Consider the following 21,354-nt stretch of genomic DNA (forward strand, 5'->3'; position numbering starts at 1 on the left):
GCAACCTCCGCCTCCTGGGTTCAGGCAATTCTCCTGCCTCAACCTCCCGAGTAGCTGGGATTACAGGCACGCACCACCATGCCCAGCTGATTTTTTGTATTTTTAGTAGTGACGGGGAGGTTTCACCATGTTGACCAGGATGGTCTCGATCTCTTGACCTCGTGATCCACCCACCTCAGCCTCCCAAAGTGCTGGGATTACAGGCTTGAGCCACCGTGCCCGGCTTTATTTTCTTTTGAGACTGAATTTTGCTTTGTTGCCCCGGCTGGAGTACAATGGCACAATCTCAGCTCACTGCAGCCTCTGCCTCCCAGGTTCAAGCAATTCTCTTGCCTTAGCCACCGCACCTGCCACCACGCCCAGCTAATGTTTTGTGTTTTTAATAGAGATGGGGTTTCACCATGTTTGTTGGCCAGGCTGGTCTCGAACTCCTGACCACAAGTGATCTGCCTGCCTTGTCCTCCCAAAGTGCTGGGATTACAGGCGTGAACCACCGCGTGCCCACCCAAACTGTTTTCCTAGCGCTCTTTTTGCATCGTGTCTGAAATATAAAAGGGTAGTTGTTTCTATTCCATTGTGTTTTTTTGTTTTGTTTTTGTTTTTGTTGGTGCTTTTCTGCACATTCCATCCTGTTTTTATTAATATGTTCTTGAAATATAGTTTGAAATTATAAAGTACAATGTCTCTCTACTTTGCTTTTTTTTTTTTTTTTTTGAGACGGAGTTTCACTCTTGTTACCCAGACTGGAGTGCAATGGCGTGATCTTGGCTCACCGCAACCTCCGCCTCCTGGGTTCAGGCAATTCTCCTGCCTCAGCCTCCTGAGTAGCTGGGATTACAGGCATGCGCCACCATGCCCAGCTGATTTTTTTGTATTTTTAGTAGAGACGGGGTTTCACCATGTTGACCAGGATGGTCTCGATCTCTTGACCTCGTGATCCACCCGCCTCGGCCTCCCAAAGTGCTGGGATTACAGGCTTGAGCTGCCGCGCCCGGCCTCTACTTTGCTTTTTTTTCCTCAAGATTGCTTTGGCTATTTGAAGTTTATTGTTGTTTCCTGTAAATTTTAGAGTTGTATTTTTCATTACTGTCAAGAAAAATGCCACTGAAATTTTGAAAGGAAATTTCGCGACTCTATAGATTAACTTAGATAATAGGGCACTTTAGCAATATTTATTTTTTCAATCCTTAGACATGAAATATTTTTAAATTTCTTTGTATCTTTTCTAATTTCTTTATTGATAACTATTTCATTATAAAGAATTTTTACCTCGGTTAAATTTCTTCTTAGAAATTTATTTTAATGCTATTTTAAATGAGATTGTGTTATTTCTCTATCATATTAGATTTGTTTTAACTGTATGGAACAATAACTTGTGTGTTAATTTTATATTTTGCTAATTTACTGAGTATTGGTTTAGACAAATTTAAATGTACTGTTTATGACTGTTTATGGTTTCTTATATATAAGATCATATGATCCACAAAAGGAAACTTTTTACTCATTTGTCTTCACTTTTTTTTTTTTTTTTTTTTTTTGAGACGGTTACACTTTTGTTGCCCAGGCTGGGGTGCAATGGCATGACCTTGGCTCACTGCAATCTCTGCCTCCCCGGTTCAAGTGATTTTCCTTTCCCAGTCTCCTGAGTAGCTGGGATTGCAGGTACCCGCCACCATGCCCTGCTAATGTTTTTGTATTTTTAGTTGAGATGGGGTTTCACCATGTTGGCCAGGCTGGTCTTGAACGCCTTACCTCAGGTGATCCACCTGCCTCGGCCTCCCAATGTGCTGGGATTACAGGTGTGAACCAACATGCCTGGCCTTGTCTTTAATTTCAATGGCTGTTTAAAAATGTAGCACTCACTGGAAGCCACATACTTCCAGTGAGTGCTACATTAAAATAGAAGCATTGACAATGGGCACAATATAGTTTTGCATTGGTGTGTGTAAATTTGAAGGAGAAAACAACTCCTCAAGCTTTTATAAACTGGTTTCAGGGCTGAATGCAGTGGCTCATGACTGTAATCACAGGACTTTGGGAGACTGAGGCAGGTGGATCACCAGGTCAGGAGTTCGAGACCAGCCTGGCCCACATGGTGAAACCCCCTCTCTACTAAAAATACAAAAATTATCTGAGCATGGTGGCATGCACCTGTAATCCCAGTTACTTGTGAGGCTGAAGGAGGAGAATTGCTTTAGCCTCGGAGGTGGAGGCTGTAGTGAGCCAAGATTATGCCATTGCACTGCAGCCTGGACAGCAGAGTGATTCTGTCTCAAAACAAACAAACAAACAAACTGGTTTCAGGAGGTAAAGATCTTTTTCTGTCATGTCTCCAGGATCATGAATGCTTCTGAATTTGCAGTGAAGAGGGGTTGTAGCTTTATCACGAGGCTGCTGGGTCTGCACGAGGGTCCACCTTTAGTTGGCTTGTTACAGGGGCTTGGGTAGTTGTAATTCCCATTCTATTTTTGGACAGACTGCATATCCTTCAGGATTTTGATCTTAGAGCAGACAGTAGGGCAGATTTCTGCAGTCAGGATCATATATAATGGCCCTTATATCAGGATGTGAATGAGTATGGCTTTTACTGAGTACCAGAGGGCATTTCCGCAGGTCACTGTGTGGGTTTCTCTGTAGGCACAACTGGCCTTGAACTGTGGCTCATGGAGCTGGAACTCAGTCATTGAACTATCTCAGGGACCACAGGAAAGACCAAGGTCTGCAGGCCTGCCTGCATGGCTATAAACGGGTTGTCTCCCTTCAGGCCTCTGAAAGGCCAGGACCTCTCCCAGATTGTGACTTGGAGAAATTTGGGTTGGTTACAGAGTAAGTTCTGAATTCTCAGGGGGAGCAAGTTGGGTGGGCCATTTGTTGGTTTGTAGCCAAGACCAGGGTTCTTGTAGTTTTTCAACTGAATGAGGACCTGCCCTCTGAAAAGAACACTCCTCAATCCTGGGCTTTAGCAGTTTCACAAGTCCCTCCCTGGATCTCAGAGCTGTCTTAAAGGTACTTACTTTGGAGATGAGGTCTTGCTTCATAACCCAGGCTGGTCTCAAAATCCTGGCCTGAAGCAGTTCTCCAACCTCAGTGTGCCATGTAGCTGTCGTTCCAGGTGTGAGCCAAGATGCCTGGTTCTCTCATGAAGCCATTTTTGCAGGGATAGCTAACAAATGTTCTTGCTTTGGAGAGGTTAAGCAAATAGAGAACTTTTCATTTTTTTTTTTTTTTTTTCATTATACTAATTGCCCTCTATACATTTTTACTTTCTATTTTATATCTCAAGCTTGTCTGTAATTCTAGATTCAGACATTTAGGACAATATGGTAGAATTTACATGTTATGCCTGAAGTAAGTTAGATAATCGGTAGGTACTCCTATTTACTAAACTAGTTACTTACATAAAGTGCAATAAAATATATGTATCTATATCTATATATATAGATATAGATATCTAAAAAAATAGTTACTTATAATTTAAGTTTGCTGCAGGCAAAAAGGAATTATAGCATTTTCATCCACTTTCTTCAGCCTGTATCTAAATGATAACATAATTTATTGCTAATATTTGTTTTATATATCAGAGGCTGTAACTATATTTTGCAAAACATGTTTTTTTATTTAACAATTTAAGACTTTTTGCTTCTAAAGTTGGATTACAGCAGTTTCATATTGTGTAAGGATAGCATATATTTGAAATATGAGAATTATTGCTAATTCCTTTTAAATATGTATTTATTAAAAGTTTCTGGCTGGGCGCGGTGGCTCACACCTATAATCCCAGCACTTTGGGAGGCCGAGGCGGGTGGATCACGAGGTCAAGAGATCGAGACCATCCTGGTCAACATGGTGAAACCCCGTCTCTACTAAAACTACAAAACATTAGCTGGGCATGGTGGTGCGTGCCTGTAATCCCAGCTACTCAGGAGGCTGAGGCAGGAGAATTGCCTGAACCCAGGAGGCGGAGGTTGCGGTGAGCCGAGATCGCGCCATTGCACTCCAGTCTGGGTAACAAGAGCGAAACTCCGTCTCAAAAAAAAAAAAAAAGTTTCTCCTCCAGTCTGGGCAACAACAGCGAAACTCTGTCTCAAAAAAAAAAAAAAAAAAAAAGTTTCTCACTCGAATATTCTATTTATAATCATACTACATATTCTCTGGAATTTTACTACCCCATGGTACATGCCAGTGATTCAAAATACCTACCTTTCATAAGTACATAGAGTCAAATACTGTAGTTATACAAATTCTTTTTTACTGGTATATCATTGTTGCATCACAGATTTTATGAGTAAATGTGTCATTTATTGTTGTGCAGTTTCATAGCAGTGTTTTGTTGGTGTAGGTTTCTTAACATATGGGGTTTTTTTTTGTTTCACTTATATATTGTAATTTTAGACAGTTTGCAATTCTGTTTATCTCTTATAAATCAGCCATGTGTCTGTCACTATTAGATAGATATATGTGTGTCTGTTTGTTTATAAATAAGGCCCCAATATTGGTTATGGCTTATCTTGTGTATATTCTCTCTTAGCTAATCTTTAATGGTGGTTTTACCTAACCCAAGCCATGGCAGTATTTTCCCCATGGCTTATTTTCACCATGTGTTTAATGATAATTAATGTTTAATGTTTAATTTGTAATTCCAAAGTAATTTTTGAAAAGATTTTATAAATCTGTATTTTTTTTTTCATTTTTCTTTTTTTTTTTTTGAGATGGAGTTTTGCTCTTGTTACCCAGGCTGGAGTGCAATGGTTCGATCTTGGGTCACCGCAACCTCTGTCTCCTGGGTTCAGGCAATTCTCCTGCCTCAGCCTCCCAAGTAGCTGGGACTACAGGCGTGCGCCACCATGCCCAGCTAATTTTTGTATCTTTAGTAGAGATGGGGTTTCACCATGTTAGCCAGGCTGGCCTTGTACTCCTGACCTAGGTGACTGCCCACCTCCACCTCCCAAAGCGTTGGGATTTCAGGCATGAGCCATTGCACCCTGCCAAGCTTTTTTTTGTTCCTTGTTTTTTCTTTTTTTTGAGACGGAGTTTCACTCTTGTTACCCAGGCTGGAGTGCAATGGCGTGATCTCGGCTCACCGCAACCTCCGCCTCCTGAGTTCAGGCAATTCTCCTGCCTCAGCCTCCTGAGTAGCTGGGATTACAGGCACGCACCACCATGCCCAGCTAATGTTTTGTAGTTTTACTAGAGACAGGGTTTCACCGTGTTGACCAGGATGGTCTCGATCTCTTGACCTTGTGATCCACCCGCCTTGGCCTCCCAAAGTGCTGGGATTACAGGCGTGAGCCACCGCGCCGGGCATTTTTTTTTTTTTTTTTTTAAAGATGGAGTTTCACCATGATGGCCAGGTTGGTCTTGAACTCCTGACCTCAGGTGATCCACCCGCCTCGGCCTCCCAAAGTGCTGGGATTACAGGCGTGAGCCACCGTGCCCGGCAGGTATTGGGTTTTAAGATGTATAAGTTTGACAGCAACTATATGCCGTTTTACAAAATTATTTAAATAGACAGGGCCCCAAAATTAATTCCAACAGGAGGAGAAGAGGTCCTGCTATTCCAGTTATTAAAGTAGTCAGCCAAGGGTTCCGGTTCAACATGCTCTGGTACCATGGGGTGTTAGTTTTTTGTTCCCATTGGCATCTACATTTTCTCGAACCTTTTGAAGAGTGTCTTTTATGACTCCAGACTGGTTAGCATAAAAACAAGTTTCCCCCAACGCCGCACACAAACTCCCTTGGGAGAGAAACACCAGGCCCAGGCCACGGCGGTTTTGGAGGACGACTTCAGCTAAGGAATTAACCTGGGCGTGCAGTGTAGTTATGGCTGCTGGAGACTTTTAAATCGGCATCTACTTGTTGGGTTAGGGAATTTAGTCCAGTTTTTCCTCGGACTGGCGCTGTTGTGCCGATTGCTGTTGAGCTAGCCACACTGAGGCCAGCCGAAAGGGGCACTAGGAGGGGGGCACCTTGGTGTACTCTGGGGTGCAGTTTAGGAGGGGGCAGTGAGAAGCTGTCCCCCCGGTTCGCTGTGCACACAAACCTGAGGAAGTACATGAACTAGCACGCACAGGAGGAGTCCAGGCTTAGCCGTGTTCATGCAGTGGGTGAGGCTGGAGGTGCAAGCCGGCTAAGTGTTACTTGGTGCCTGGTAGGAGACTGAAGTAGTTAAGGAAGTAAGGAGAGACTGATGACCGGTGGCCTGGAAGGGGGAAGCAGATGGGTTTACCCTCTACCGACTAGGCGGGAGGCGTTTTCTGAAACATCCCCTAATATAAGGGAGTGAGGATGGGCACGACGTGAAACAGGCCCAGTGTGTAACTTAACCTCAACTTCCAATCCAGCATCATATGGAGGTCTGGCCTTCAGGCACAACCGACAGTTTTGGGCCAGCCTAGGCTGAGTAATATTAAGGAGGTGGTGGAGTCTTCTTAAGGTGGACATTAAGCTGGGTTGGAGGTGCTGGGGTTGCAGTCAGAGTTGGGGAGCCTGGACTGGCAATGGAGCAGTTGGGCCAGTGGGACTGACCTTATCTGGGTGTGGACGAACACAGGGTCCCCTAAATCAAAGGACTGATGGGTTTGGGGGGGCTCCAGGGGATCAAGACCCTCTTCTGAATGGTAAACATAGTTTCAAGATTAAAGCCTCCGAAAGTCGCAGTCCCCATGTTATACCGCAGTACTATTGAACAGAGTTGGGTTATGAACAGTCATAGTAATGGGATTACAGGCTCTCGTAGTACCTAGCTTAGGATGGGAGGTTTGGGCTATGGAAAGGGTTGAAGACCGGGTCGGCCCTCCCGGGTAAGTAGCCAAAGTTACACCTGACCAAGAAGGGCAGAAAAACTCTATTCCGGCAGGTAGTGTTAGGGTGGTGTCCAGCACAGAGGTAGAAATGTACTCGTTGGAGTCCCTTTTCTGCACCCTCCAAGCTGCCGCATCCGCTTTCACTTCCAGTGTGTCCAAACCCTGCAGCAAGGTCAACAAGTCCCGCTCCTGTCCACAGGGGCAAGCTTCGTTGTTTCTTGGGGGAACAGCCGGGCTTTCAGAACAAAACACATAAATTGATTGAAAAGGAAACTTCATTGAAAGTACTTTTTTCCAGGTGATGTTCGAAAGCACTCTGCAAAGGAAGTAAAGAGAAAAGAGTAGGAGGGGGCTGAGGGCTCCAGCCGGGAACAGATAGGAAACACAGACCTAAAGAACTAGGCTTATGGCTGCCTCCGACTCAGGCGCAGTTTTAAGGGGCCTGGCCTGGGCTTGGGGACCCATGTTTCTTGCTGCGTCCTGTTGCCCTTCTTGATGTGGGAGCGATGAAATCAAGCAGGAATACTGTCCACCTTTAGGTCTGTGGGTGTAGTAAGGATGACAGTGTGAGGTTCTTTTTAAGCAGGGACGAGACCTTCCTTCTGGAACTTTTTGACATATACCAGGTCACCTGGACGGAAAGGGTGGCGGGGTTCTGTCAGATCAGGAGCCGGATTAGGGTGTGCCTCCCGGACGAGCGGCTGGATGATGCCTTGAACCTGTTGGAGAGACTGCAAGTCCTGTAACAAGTTAGCTTGAGATAGTTCTGCTAACTGGTACTCTTTAGTTTAGGCAACACAGGTGGGGCCCTCCCATACATAATTTCAAAAGGAGTGAATCCTGCCCTGTAAGGGGTGCACCTGACCCTAAGAAGGGCTAAAGGAAGGAATTTTATCCAATTTTCACCGGTCTCCGGGATTAATTTGGTAAGAGTACTTTTTAACATACGATTCATGTGTTCTACCTGTCCAGAGCTCTGGGGCCGGTAGGCACAATGGAGCTTCCACTGAATATTTAACACCTTGCTGACTGAGCCATGGACGAGGTGAAGGCTGGCCCATTACCAGACCTTATGGCAACAGGCAATCCACAGCGAGGGGTAATTTTATTAAGAACTTTACTACCATAGTGGCAGTCTTGTTCTTACTGGAAAAAGCCTCAGTCCATCCAGAAAAAGTGTTTACCAACACCAGGAGGTACTTAACACCCTGCCTGGTGTGGCTTTACTTCAGTGAAGTCAACTTCCTGCCTTTCTCCTGGGCTACAGCCTTGGAGATGATGGCCCAATCCAGGCTTCAAGCCTTGCCTGGCGTTCACCTGTGTACAAGCCGTGCCTCAGGAGGCCACGTGGCCAGTTAAGTCCTGGAGATGTGGGATTTTAAATTGGCTTCTTAAAAGTTGGGCCAGCCAGGCGCGGTGGCTCACGCCTGTAATCCCAGCACTTTGGGAGGCCGAGGCGGGTGGATCACGAGGTCAAGAGATCGAGACCATCCTGGTCAACATGGTGAAACCCCGTCTCTACTAAAAATACAAAACATTAGCTGGGCATGGTGGCACGTGCCTGTAATCCCAGCTACTCAGGAGGCTGAGGCAGGAGAATTGCCTGAACCCAGGAGGCGGAGGTTGCCGTGAGCCGAGATCGCGCCATTGCACTCCAGCCTGGGCAACAAGAGCAAAACTCCGTCGCAAAAAAAAAAAAAAAAAAAAGTTGGGCCAACTTTGTTTCTTCCAAGTGGGTGGAAGAGTGGAGACAGCTGATGAAAGATTCTCTAAGGGCCCGGGGCAGGAAGATTCTGGAGTCTGGAAGGATCCACCATCCTCCTGATTCTTACTGGCTTGTAGATCCAATGCCGGCTTTTCTTCAGAAGAGTGCGTTGGGTGGTCAGGTAAATGAGGCTGTGGAAAAGAGATGGCTGGAAGCAGAGTTAATGGAGTAATCGGGAGAACTGCAGCTTCACGGGCAGCACCGTCTGCCGTCTGGTTGCCCCTAGCAACAGTAGTATTTTCCTTTTGATGTCCTTTGTAATGCATTACAGCCACCTGTAGGGGGAGCCAGACAGCCTTGAGCAGGGCTAACATTTTTTGGTTTTTTGACAGTTTTTCCTGCTGAGGTGAGTAGCCCCTGCTCTTGATAGATGGCCCCATGAACATGTACAGTAGCAAAAGCATATTTGCTATCAGTGTAGATGTTAACACGTTTGTCCTTACCCCATCGGAGGGCTTGAGTTAGGGCAATTAACTCAGCCTCCTGGTGCAGAAGTACCAGCTGGCAGTGCCTGGGCCCACAGTACTTCAGTCTCCCTGACGACAGCTGCACCTGCTTTCTGTACCCCCTGCTCAAGGAAACTGCTTCCATCTGTAAATAAAGCGGCATTCACCTTTTTTAAAGGAGTGTCCTGGAGATTAGGTTTACCTGTCTCTGTAATTTTAGTAATTCCTGGCAGTCATGAATAGGGGTGGCGAAGTCTGGGTCAGGGAGCAGAGTGGCTGGATTTCAACACTTTGTGGGGGAGAAAGTTATGCGAGGCTGATTTAGCAGTAAACTCTGATATTGTAGGATGCGTGCATTAGGCATTCATTTGCCTGGATCACGTGTAGCAGTTTTTACAGCATGTCGTGCTGTAAGGGTTAACTTCTGGCCCCGTGTGAATTTGTCAGCCTCGGGAACTAGGATTGCTGTTGCTGCAACTGCTCGCAGACAGATCGGCCACCTGGAAGCCACATGGTTCAGTTTTTTTGACAAATACGCCACTGGGTGTCGCCATGGCCCTAAGGTTTGAGTGAGTACCCCTTTAGCCACTCCCTGATTTTTATGGACAATTGAAATGGCTTTGCGATGTTTGGAAGGGCTAAAGCAGGGGCCTTAGTGCCTTTTTTAAGTTTTGGAAGGCCTGCTCTTCCGTGTCAGTTCAAACCAAAGGGCCATTTCCTCCTGTAGCGGTGTACAGGGGCTTGGCAATTTCTACAAACCCAGATATCCACAGGCGATAGTATCCCACAGCCCCCAAGAATTCACTACCTGTTTCTTGGTAGTGGGGTTGGGGATTTGGAAGATGGCCTCCTTTGGAGCATTGGTGAGGGCTCTTTTTCCTTTGTTTAGTTCATATCCTAAGTAGGAGACCCTGGAAAGACAAAGCTGGGCCTTTTTGGCTGAAACCCGATATCTAAGCTCCTCAAAGAGATAAAGCAGGTTTTTAGTATATTGCAGACAGCTTTCGGTAGTCTCAGTAGCCAATAATTATTTTTGTACTGGAGTAGGGTGCAGTTGGGTTGACTGGCTCAGAATGCCACAAGGTCCTGCTGAAAGGCTTCCCCAAAAAGAGTTAGAGAATTTTTAAAACCTTGGGGCAACCGAGTTCAAGTTAATTCTGTTGTGTCTCCCGAGCCAGGGTCTGTCCATTTAAAAGTTAGAATGGGTTGTCTCTTTGGGGCCAAAGGAATGGCAAAGAAAGCATCTTCTAAGTCCAGGACAGTGTACACGGTGTGTTCTGGTGGGAGCAAACTGAGCAGGGTGTAGGGGTTAGGGACAGTTGGATGGTCTGTGACTGTCCATTTGTTAACTTCCCGCAAGTCCTGTACAGGCCGGTAATCATTTATCCCAGGTTTTTGAACTGGCAGAGATGGAGTGTTGCAAGCAGACTGACAAGGAGTATATTGGCTTGTAATAGCCGCTGAATGTGGGGGCTGATTCCCTCTCTAGCCCTCTGGCTCATAGGATATTGTCTGACCCGCACTGGCAGGGCATCAGCCTGAAGCTCTGCAGCCACTGGTGGATGGTGTTTTGCCAGTCCTGGGGGGTTTGATTCTGCCCAAACCCGGGAAAAAAGAGCTTGTAGATCCAGTAGGAGAGGGCTAATTTGGTTTTTTTTTTTGTGGGGGGGGTGAAGATGAGACTAAAAGATATTCTTCTGACAAAGGAAAGGTCAGCAGGAGCTGAGCAGGAAGGGGTTCTGTGTCTTCTAACTTGAGATGAGTTTGCTGAGCTGAGGAGGAGATGGATGCCTGCAGTTTGTGGAGCAGGTCACCCCCAAGAAGGGGGAAGGGGCATTCTGGAACTACTAGAAATGGATGGATTACCTTCTTTTGGCCTAAATGAACTTCACGTGAGTGGGTGACAGGATATTCCTGAATGGCTCCATAGCCCCCTGTACAGTCATTTTCTTGTTAGAAACACTGCCCAAGGGTGTCTGTAGTACAGAATGTTCAGCTCCAGTACTGATTAAAAAGCGTACTGGCTGGCCCCCCACAGTAGCAGTAACCATGGGCTCCCCGGGACCTAGTGAAAAGGAGCCCCAGTTCCATTAATAGCTTTCTCTGCTGTGGGGAGGGTGAGGACTTTTTTGGTTGTTTTCTTTTTTGGCTTTAAAGGACATTTGTCCTTCCAGTGTTTCGTCTGTTTACAGAAGGCACACTGGTTCCTTTGTAGGGGAGCCCGTTTACCTCTCTGGATTTTCTGGCGGGGTTCTGGAGTCCACTGGCTGCTGCTTTGTGATGGGCGTTTTCCCCTTTTTGCCTCCCGGGGCGGCCACTATCATTTTTGCTTGCCTTTTCCCCGAATGTCGGCTGTCCTGTTAGCGGCTTGAGCCGCCTGCTTTTCCTGTTCAGTTTTTCAGTTATTAAAAACCTTTTTGGGCTTCTTTTAAAAGCTGAGTGATGTTTATTTCGGCAAAACGTTTTAACTTTTGTAACTTTCTCTGAATGTCTGGAGCTGCCTGGGCCACAAATGCCAAATTTATAGCACGGCTGTTTTTGGGTGCCGCCGGGTTAGATGGGGTGTAAATTCCATAGGCCTCCTGGAGGCGCTCTGAGAACGCTCGGGGTGACTCATCAGACCCTGAACGCTTTTGTGGCTTTAGACAAGTTCATAGGTTTTTTGGCGGCTCCTTTAATACCCGCAAGGAGATACGGTGGAAATTTTCCAAAGCCCTCCTTCCCCCCACCCCAGGTGTTAGGGTCCCACTCAGGTCGGGTAGAAGGAAAAACCTCCTCAAGGAGGTCTAGGGCTTCCCTTGTGAACTAAGGAAATGGTTTCTGGCTTCCCTTCTAATCCCGTCCCTCTCTTCGGAGGTGAAAAGGGCAAGGAGGAGCTGTTGACAGTCGTCCCAGGTGGCCTGTGAGTCTGAAGTACAGATTCCATTAGCGCAGTTAGGACCTGGGGCTTTTCAGAAAACAGAGGATTTTGAGCTGTCCAACTGCACAGGTCAGAGGTGGAAAATGGAACATAAACTAAAAACGGAGCCGCAGAACGCTCACTGCCTGGCGGGGGTGGTGCCTCGGTCAAGCGGAGTGGAGTAGCTTCCCCAACCGGGGCCAACCCTGAGGCCATGGGCGGAGAAACCGTGGCTCGGGGGGTGGAGGCGCTTAGAGGGGAGATGCGGCAGCGGCGGGGGCTGGAGGTGTCGTTGGAGAGATTGTGCTGGACCCTTGATCATAAGGTGGTGGTAACGGGTGTAAATGGTTTCCCTCTTCCTCAGAGAGGGGGCAACATGTGGGGGCAGAAGGGGCCACTCGAGCAACCAGTCGAGGCTGGGAGGGGACTTTGTTCAGAAGAACCTTAGAGGCGGGGTCATGAATAGAGTAACATCGGAGCCACGGGGGAGGGTTCTGAACCAAATTAAGCCATTGATTAATATAGGGAAACTGATTAGGGTGCTCGGGCTTTCCGGTAACCTGCCACACAGCTTTAACTGTTGAGGGGTTTAATGACCCTTCTGGAGGCCACCCGGTTTCAAGATTCGGCCACTCCACAGAGTCCAGAGTTTGCCTTTCTTAAGGTGGACTGCATAGTTCTCTGAGAAGCCTAGAGAAAATTTCGTTAACATACACTGCAGGGGGCTCAGTGACTAGGGCTGGGAGGAAGAATTTCCCATTTTGAACACAAATAGTTAACAGGATTTCAATCCGAAATGTCAGACCCAGCACGGTCAAAAGTATTCACAGCCTGGGGGCTTGGAGAATCGGAAAAACAGGAAAATTATAACCAGGAGAAACAAGAAGAGGGCTACATCCACTTTTTCTTGCCACGATATTTAGTATTTTCAGACTCTGAATTACGGGGAGAAGGCTAACAATCTAGGGGGGCTCTCTGCACACCTGCCGGGGACTGGGGCTGTACCTCGCCCCGCGGTTTTTCCCCGGCCCGTCTGTGGCCTGCTGTGCAGTTGAGCTGTGGGCGGTCTTAGCTCCGTTGCTAGGCAGTTCCCAGCGGGGAAGCAGCCAAAGGCCCTGGGGGCGGTGTTTGCGCGCTTTACCTTACAGACTTCGAGGGGGAAAAACTGCACATTTGAATTCCTGCAGCTGCTGCGGCTCAGCGCCGCTGCTTTAGTGTTCTTAAAGGGACAGGACAGAATGTGGGGGAGGCAGGACACCTGGGCTGAAAAGTCCCCAGATTACAGGCTCTGCCCCTGTACTTATATCCGAGATACCTCAGATGTTTTCACGTTTTAAAAGCAGAGTTTTTAAATTTAGCCCTTTCCCTTAAAAGTTTAAGGAAGGACAACAAAGCCAAGTCCTGGAGACGCTGGACTTGCTGAAACACAGGAAATTGAGACGATCGGACGGGGATGTGGAAGAAAAGGGCCACCTGAAGTTTTTTGAAGATTAGGGATTACCCACGGGGGGAATAATATGACTGCAGAAGAATTAGAGTATTATGGGTATAGGTTTCTCTGTGCTGTGTTCTGTCTAAGGGTACTGGGAAAGTGGTGGAGTGACTGAATAGGTGGGCAAGGAGATCTGCAGGATGGCTCCTTTGAATCCACCACTGTTCTGAGAAAAAGAGAGATGCACCCAGTCATTGGGGTGTGGGAGGTGACAGCCCAGACACCAACAATCCGTGTGGTGCCACGAATCACAGTCTGGTGAACGTGTGTCACAATTTTATCCATAACACCTGATTTGGGTTTGACAGAAAAGACAGGACTGGGTTGGCCAGCCCAACCGGCAAATGAGGGATTTGACCTCCTCAGACAGGAAGTCAGCACTGAGTACCTTGAAGTTTTCTCCTAGCTGCTTTGGGCAGTAACGGTGGCCAGACATACAGGCTTAAGCAGACAACAGACACTGGGACATACAAATTATGACAGTTTGGACAAACAGAAAAATCCCGTGTTGGAATCACTCAGCCGCTCCCCTGGCCACTCGCCTGACGGGGACGTTGTGTCTCTCTTAGCACAGGCAGTCCAGTACAAAGCCCAGGCAGGACCAAGCTGAGCTCGCTGCCATAAGCCTTACGAGATAACCACGGTACTGCAGAGAAAGAGTCCAGTCGAGCTCCGTAGCTTTCACCGTGGGACTACAAATTGGAATTTCAAGGGGTGGGGCCCTCGAACTCCCCAATTATGAACACATGCATTCACCATTCATTTAGACAGAACCAAGACACGAGACAAGACGAGGGGGGAGTTCCCATATTGGGATCACTCAGATGCTCCCCTGGCCGCTCCCCTGATGGGGACATCGGGTCTCTCTTAGCACAGGCAGTCCCGTACAAAGCCCCGGCAGCACCGAGCTGAGATCGCTGCCATAAGCCTTGAGATGACCAAGGAACCGCAGAAAAAGAGCCCAGTCGAGCCCCATAGCTTTCACCTTAGGGCTATAAATTGGAACTTCAAGGGCAGGGCCTTTGAACTCGCCATTCACTCATACATGCACTCACCATTTACACAGAGTTTTTTGCACATTTTATTTCTACTTTTAGGACAGAGAGTCCTCTAATTTAAACAAAAAGGAAAGAGGGAGAGAGAGGGAGAGAAAGACACTCCCTAACAGAAACGATACTCTGCCCACCAATGTACTGAAGTGTCAGCAGAGCTAACGGAAACCAGAGCTCTGTTTTCCAGCGTCCCGAAGTGCTGAGAGCTAACAGACTCTAATTTGAATAAGAAAGAGGAAAAAGAAAGGGAGAGAGAGAGACTCCCTTACAAAAACCGATGCTCTGCCCATCAGTGTACTGAAGTGTCAGCAGAGCTAACAGACCCCAGAAACCAGGACCAGGGCACTCAGAGTACAAGGTCACAGGAGCCACCATAGTCAGTTCCATTGTTCCGGTAATTGGATGATTCCTGTACTTCCAAGAATAACCAGATTAGGTCTGACTTACCTTCCCGGGAGCAGAGACAGAGGACTCAGGAGCCAAGTATGGTGGACATACCAGCGGTGGATCTGTTCCCCTCTGGACAGCGGTCGGCTACGGGGCCCTAGAATGTTTTGGGAGGCACCTCCCCTATAGGCCGCCGTTCATCCAGGGAAGACCAGAATGAGACTGGTCACGCCCGGTGGCGACTGTAAATCTCACTGGGGCCTCCAAATGTTGTACCTGAGTGAGCCAAGAAATGCGCCACACTCTGAGAATGAATTATGAGTCCTTTATTAAGCCAGCGACCGGGAGTGGCTAACGCCCAAAATTCTCTCCGCCGGGAAGAAAAAGTTAGATGGTCTTTTATACACTAGTTTTAACAGGAAGGGGGGAACGTAGCTGAAACAAAGTTTTCACACAGGCAGAATAAGCAAAAAGTTAAAAAGAAAAACTGGTACATAAGAAATACAACAGTGCCAGGTGTGAGGAGTACAGCTGTCATGGAGGACATACAACTTATAGACAAGGCGGGCTCCGGGGCTCACTGCAGCTGCGTTTCCAGGCTCTGCTGATGCCACTTTACGCGGCCTCTTATCAACAAAGGCATTTCTGGGCGCCCAGAGTCAGTCTGACCTTGCTGTATACTATAGTTACTTAATGGGGAGAAGCTTACTAAAATGAAGACGCCAAGATGGAGTCTGCTCAGCTCAAAAAAAGGCTAACATAAAGCCTGAACAGCTTTCAGTCAGGGAAAGGACAGCTAGTTTTAGCTGGCAAAAAGCAGGGTATCGCAGTGTGACTGATGAAGATATCTCACAGAAGTGGAATCACACTGTATCCATCATTTCATTATTGGTTTATTTCAGATGACATCATATTCTCAAAATTTGTCTTAAAATGTGACAAGATTTTCTTTTTTTTTCTTTTTATTTGAGATGGAGTCTGTTGCTGTCGCCCAGGCTGGAGTTCAGTGGCACGATTTTGGCTCACTACAACCTCCACCTCCCTAGTTCAGGCAATTCTTCTCAACCCCCTGAGTAGCTGGGATTTCAGGCACCGACCACCATGCCTAGCTAATTTTTATATTTTTAGTAGAGACAGGGTTTCACCATGTTGGCCAGGCTGGTCTTGAACTCCCAACCTCAGACGTTCTGCCCACCTCAGCCTCCCAAGATGCTGGGATTACAGGCGTGAGCCACCCCACTGGGCAATATTTTCTTTTTCTTTTCTTTATTTTTGAAATGGAGTTTCACTCTTGCTGCCCAGGCTAAAGTGCAATGGTGCAATCTCGGCTCACCGCAACCTCTACCTCCCAGGTTCAAGTGATTCTCCTGCCTCAGCCTCCTGAGCAGCTGGAATTACAGGCGTGTGCCATCATACCTGTTTAATTTTGTATTTTTAGTAGAGACAGGGTTTCTTCATATTGATCAGGCTAGTCTCGAACTCCCAACCCCTGGTTCTGCCCTCCTCAGCCTCCCAAAGAGCTGGGATTACATGCATGAGCCACTGTGCATGGCCAATGTTTTATGTTTTTAAGACTTAATACTTCATTATATGCATATGCTACATTGTTGATGTGCTTATAAATCAAGAGACACCTGGGTTGCATCAGCCTTTTAGCTTTTGTGAATAGGACTACATTAAGCATGGATGTTCAAGTATGTCTTCCAGGTCATGTGCTGCATATTTTGACTACAAATTCATAAACAGGATTGCTGTATTTGTGATAATTCCATTTTTAATTTTCAACATATATAACATTTTTTTTTTTTTTTTTGAGGCGGAGTTTCGCTCTTGTTACCCAGGTTGGAGTGCAATGGCGCGATCTCGGCTCACCGCAACCTCCGCCTCCTGGGTTCAGGCAATTCTCCTGCCTCAGCCTCCTGAGTAGCTGGGATTACAGGCACGCGCCACCATGCCCAGCTAATTTTTTGTATTTTTAGTAGAGACGGCGTTTCACCATGTTGACCAGGTTGGTCTCGATCTCTTGACCTCGTGATCCACCCGCCTCGGCCTCCCAAAGTGCTGGGATTACAGGCTTGAGCCACCGCGCCCGGCAATAACATATATAACATTTAAAAATAATGACCACATGTTGGTTTTTACCAACCGTTGTTATAGGTTTTACTTTCATTGCATTAACAGATTTGGTGTTTTTAAATAATACATAGTGGCCATTGTAATGAATATGACATTATTTCATTTTCATATTTTATGTGTTTCTCTATAAATTACTAATTTTGCATGTTGTTTATTTTTATTTTATTTTTTGACTCGGAGTCTTGCTCTGTTGCCAGGCTGGAGTGCAGTGGCATGATCTTGGCTCACTCCAACCTCTGCCTCCAGGGCTCAAGCGATTCTCCTGCCTCAGCCTCCTGAATAACCGGGACTACAGGCACATGCCACTGCTCCCAGCTAATTTTTATATTTTTAGTGTAGACGGGGTTTCACCATGTTGGCCAGGATGGTCTTGATCTCTTGACCTCATGATCATCCCGCCTCAGCCTCCCAAAGTGCTGGGATTAGAGGTGTGAGCCACTACACCTACCTGATCTTATTCTTTTTTATGGTTGCATAGTATTCCGTAGTGTATATGTACCACATTTTCTTTATCCAGTCTACTATTGATGGGCATGTGGGTTGATTCCATGTCTTTGCTATTGTAAATAGTGCTGCAATGAACATGCACATCCACGTATCTGTATAATAGAATGATTTATATTCCTTTGGGTATATACCCAGTAATGGGATTGCTGGGTCAGATGGTATTTCAGGTTGTAGGTCTTGGAGGAATTGCCATAGTGTCTTCCATAATGATTGAACTAATGTACATTCCCACCAACCATGTGAAAGTATTTCTGTTTATCCACAGTCTCACCAGCATCTGTTGTTTCTTGACTTTTTAATAATCATTCTCACTGGCATAAGATGGTATCTGTAAGGGTTATTGCCGAGTTTAAAATGAGGAAACTGAGGCCAGTATAAGAACAATTAAATTCCAATTTATTCAACTCCAGGGCAAGGTTCTATGGTCCGGGAAAGGGGGGCCAGAGAAGTTGCGCTGACTTCCTGAGGTGTAGGGTTTTTATAGCTTTAGTGAGCGGGAGAGGGATGCCTTGATTGGTTATGGGGAGCGGTACTGAGACGGGGCGGGTTGCCATTGGTCGGCGGGTGGTGAGGCGAGTTTTGAAAGTGGCAGAGCTAGGTCCCGGGTGCAGAGTTTGGTGCTGAGTGCAGGGGTGGGTGTGTTTCTGTAGTTGGGAGAGCCACTTAGCACAGAGCTAGACTAAGTGCTAGGTGGAGGGATGTGACGGGCCCAGACGCGGGTGGGTGTGTCCGAGCTCCTGGCAAGGCAACCAGCCTTACAGTATCCAGTTCTGGTTTTGACTTGCATTTCTCTAATGATCACTGATGTTGAGCTTTGTTTGTTTTTTGGCCACATAAATGTCTTCTATTGAAAAGTGTCTGTTCATTTTCTTTGCCACTTTTTAATGGGGTTGTTTTATTGTTGTAAATTTAAGTTCCTTTTAGACTCTGGATATTAACCTTTGTCAGATGAATAGGTTGCAACAATGTTCTCCCAATCTGTAGATTGTCTTTTCCCTCTAATGATAGTTTTTTTGTTGTCATGCAGAAGGTTTTTAGTGTAATTAGATTGTATTTGTCAAGTTTTCCTTTTGTTGCAGTTGCTTTTGATGTTTTCATGATAAAATCTTTGTTCATGCCTATGTCCTGAATAGCATTGCCTAGATTTTCTTCTAGGGTTTTTATAGTTTTGGGTTTCACATTTAAGTCTTTAATCCATCTTGAGTTAATTTTTATACAAGTGCAAGGAAGGGTTCTGTTTTCAGTTTTCTGCCTATGGCTAGCCAGTTCTCCCAGCACAATTCATTAAATAGGGAATTTGTTCCTCATTGCTTGTTTTTGTCGGGTTTTTCAAAGATCAGATGGTTGTAGATAGGCAGTCTTGTTTCTGAGTCCTGCATTCTTTTTCATTGCTCTATGTGTATGTTTTTACCAGTACCAGGCTGTTTTAGTTACTAGAGTCTTGTAGTGTAGTTTGAAGTCAGCATGATGCCTCCAGCTTTGTTCTTTTTGCTTAGGATTGCCTTGGCTATATGGGGTCTCGGGTTTCACATGAATTTTAAAATAGTCTTTTCTAATTCTATGAAAGATGTCAGTAGCAGTTTAGTGGGATAAGCATTGAATAACTTTTGGCAGTATGGCCATTTTTACAATATTGATTATTTCTAATCATGAGCATGGAATATTTTTCCATTTGTTTGTGTCCTGATTTCCTTGAGCAGTGGTTTGTGTTCTCCTTGAAGAGGTCCTTTATTTCCCTTGCTAGCTGTATTCCTAGGTATTTTATTCCCTTTGTAGCAATTGTGGGTGGAAGTTCATTCATGATATGGCTCTCTGCTTGTTTATTGTTAATGTATTGAAATGTTTGTAATTTTTGCACATTGATTTTGTATCCTGAGACTTTGCTGAAGCTACTTATCAGCTGAAAAAGCTTTTGGGCTAAGACAATGGGTCTTTCTACATATGAGATCATGTCATCTGCAAACAGAGACAGTTTGATTTCCCATTTAAATACCCGTATTTATTTCTCTTGCCTGATTTCCCTGGCCAGAACCTCCAATACTATGTTGACTAAGAGTTCTGAGAGAGGGCATTCTTGTCTTGTGCCAATGCTTCCAGCTTTTGCCCTTTCAGTGTGATATTGGCTGTGAGTTTGTCATAAATGACTCTTAATGTTTTGAGGTATGTTTCATAAATACTTAGTTTATTGAGTATTTTTAACATGAAGATATGTTCAATTTGGTCAAAGACCTTTTCTGCATCTATGGATATAACTGTGGGTTTTTTTTTTTAGTTTATGTGAAGAATTGCATTTATTGATTTGTGTATGTTGAACTAGCCTTGCATCCCAGGGATGAAGCTGACTTGATCGCAGTGGGTAAGCTTTTTGATGTGGTGCTGGATTTGGTTTGCCGGTATTTTATTGAGAATTTTTGTATCAGTGTTTATCAGGGATATTGGCTTGAAGTTTTGTTGTTATATCTCTGTCAGACCTTGGTATCAGAATGATGCTGGTCTTATAAAATGAGTTAGGGTGGAGTCCCTCTTTTTCTATCAGTTGGAATAGTTTCAGAAGAAATGGTACCAACTCCTGTTTGTGATTCTGGTAGAATTCAGCTGTAAATCCATCTGCCCCTGGGCATTTTTATTTTGTAGGCTATTTATTACTGCCTTAATTTCAGAACGTGTTATTGGTCTATTCAGGGATTCAAATTTTTCCTGGTTCAATCTTGGGATGGTATATGTGTCTAGTAATTTATCCATTTCTTCTAAATTTTTCCGTTTATGTGCAAAGAGATGTTCATAGTATTTTCTGATGGTTTGTATTTTTATGGGGTCAGTGGTATTCTGTTCAAGAAAGGAGTTAGGCAAAGGGGGTAGGAGAGGAGATTGGTTATATAGGTTAGAGCAAATGGTCAGCTAAAGGTGGTAATCTGGCCAGGTGCAGTGGCTCACACCTGTAATGTCAGCACTTCGGGAGGCTTAGGCAGGCGGATCACGAGGTCAGGAGTTCAAGACCAGCCTGGACAACATGGTGAAACCCCATCTCTACTAAAAATACAAAAACTAGCCAGGTGTGGTGGCATGTGCCTGTAATCTCAGCTACTCAGCAGGCTAAGGCAGGAGAATCACTTGAACCAAGGAGGCGGAGGTTGCTGTGAACTGAGATTGTGCCACTGTACTTCAGCCTGGGTGACAGGCGAGACTCCATCTTAAAAAAAAGAGACCGTACTATTTGCTTTTTCATTGTTTTTGGGGACACACAAATATCTGCATAATTTTGAAAAACTCTATTTTAACTAGTTTTTAGTTCTCTTTTTGCATCATGTATAAAATGTGTGAGTAGTGGTTTCTGTTCCATTAGTGGTTTGTTAATTTTTCTGCATATTCCATTCTGTATTAGTATAGTCTTAAAAATATAGTTTTACATTGTAAATTATGATGACCCTCTGCTTTGTTCTTTTTTCTCAAAAATGCTTTAGCTATTTGAAGTGTATCCATAGTTTCTTGTAAATTTTAGAATTATGTCTTCTATTACTGTGAAAACAATGCTACTGGAATTTTCATAGGGAGTTCATTGAATGTATAGATTACTTTAGATAATATGGCACTTTAACAGTACTTATTTTTTCAATTCCTAGACTTTTTTTGTTTTTGTTTTTTTGGAGACAGTCTTGCTCTGTCACCCAGGCTGGAGTGCAATGGCATGACTCGGCTCATTGCAACCTCCGCTTCCCGAGTTCAAGCAATTCTCCTGTCTCAGCCTCCCGAGTAGCTGGGATTACAGGCATGTGCCACCACATCTAGCTAGTTTTTGTATTTTTAGTAGAGACATAGTTTTGCCATGTTGTCCAGGCTGGTCTTGATCTCCTGACCTCGTGATCAGCC

The 21,354-nt window shown here is 45.4% G+C and overlaps 2 protein-coding genes and 2 long non-coding RNA genes across 5 annotated transcripts in view; 2 read left to right on the plus strand and 2 right to left on the minus strand.

The window, feature by feature from the left end:
- LOC116543885 overlaps positions 1–21,354 on the minus strand; it is a 373,403-nt gene that overhangs the window by 239,681 nt on the left and 112,368 nt on the right. The gene's annotated exons all lie outside the window — the stretch shown is intronic.
- LOC116543866 (zinc finger protein 429-like) overlaps positions 1–21,354 on the plus strand; it is a 785,602-nt gene that overhangs the window by 83,952 nt on the left and 680,296 nt on the right. The gene's annotated exons all lie outside the window — the stretch shown is intronic.
- Positions 1–21,354, minus strand: part of LOC116543894 — a 67,036-nt gene that overhangs the window by 43,540 nt on the left and 2,142 nt on the right. Inside the window, exon 2 of the long non-coding RNA XR_004265750.1 lies at positions 9,121–9,123. This is a non-coding gene — a long non-coding RNA (uncharacterized LOC116543894). The remainder of the gene's footprint in view (positions 1–9,120; positions 9,124–21,354) is intronic.
- LOC116543871 (zinc finger protein 430-like) overlaps positions 1–21,354 on the plus strand; it is a 50,105-nt gene that overhangs the window by 8,453 nt on the left and 20,298 nt on the right. The gene's annotated exons all lie outside the window — the stretch shown is intronic.

The sequence above is a fragment of the Sapajus apella genome, unplaced genomic scaffold (genome assembly GCF_009761245.1).
Source record: "Sapajus apella isolate SASKATOON/1434 unplaced genomic scaffold, GSC_monkey_1.0 scaffold199, whole genome shotgun sequence".
Lineage (NCBI taxonomy): Eukaryota > Metazoa > Chordata > Mammalia > Primates > Cebidae > Sapajus > Sapajus apella.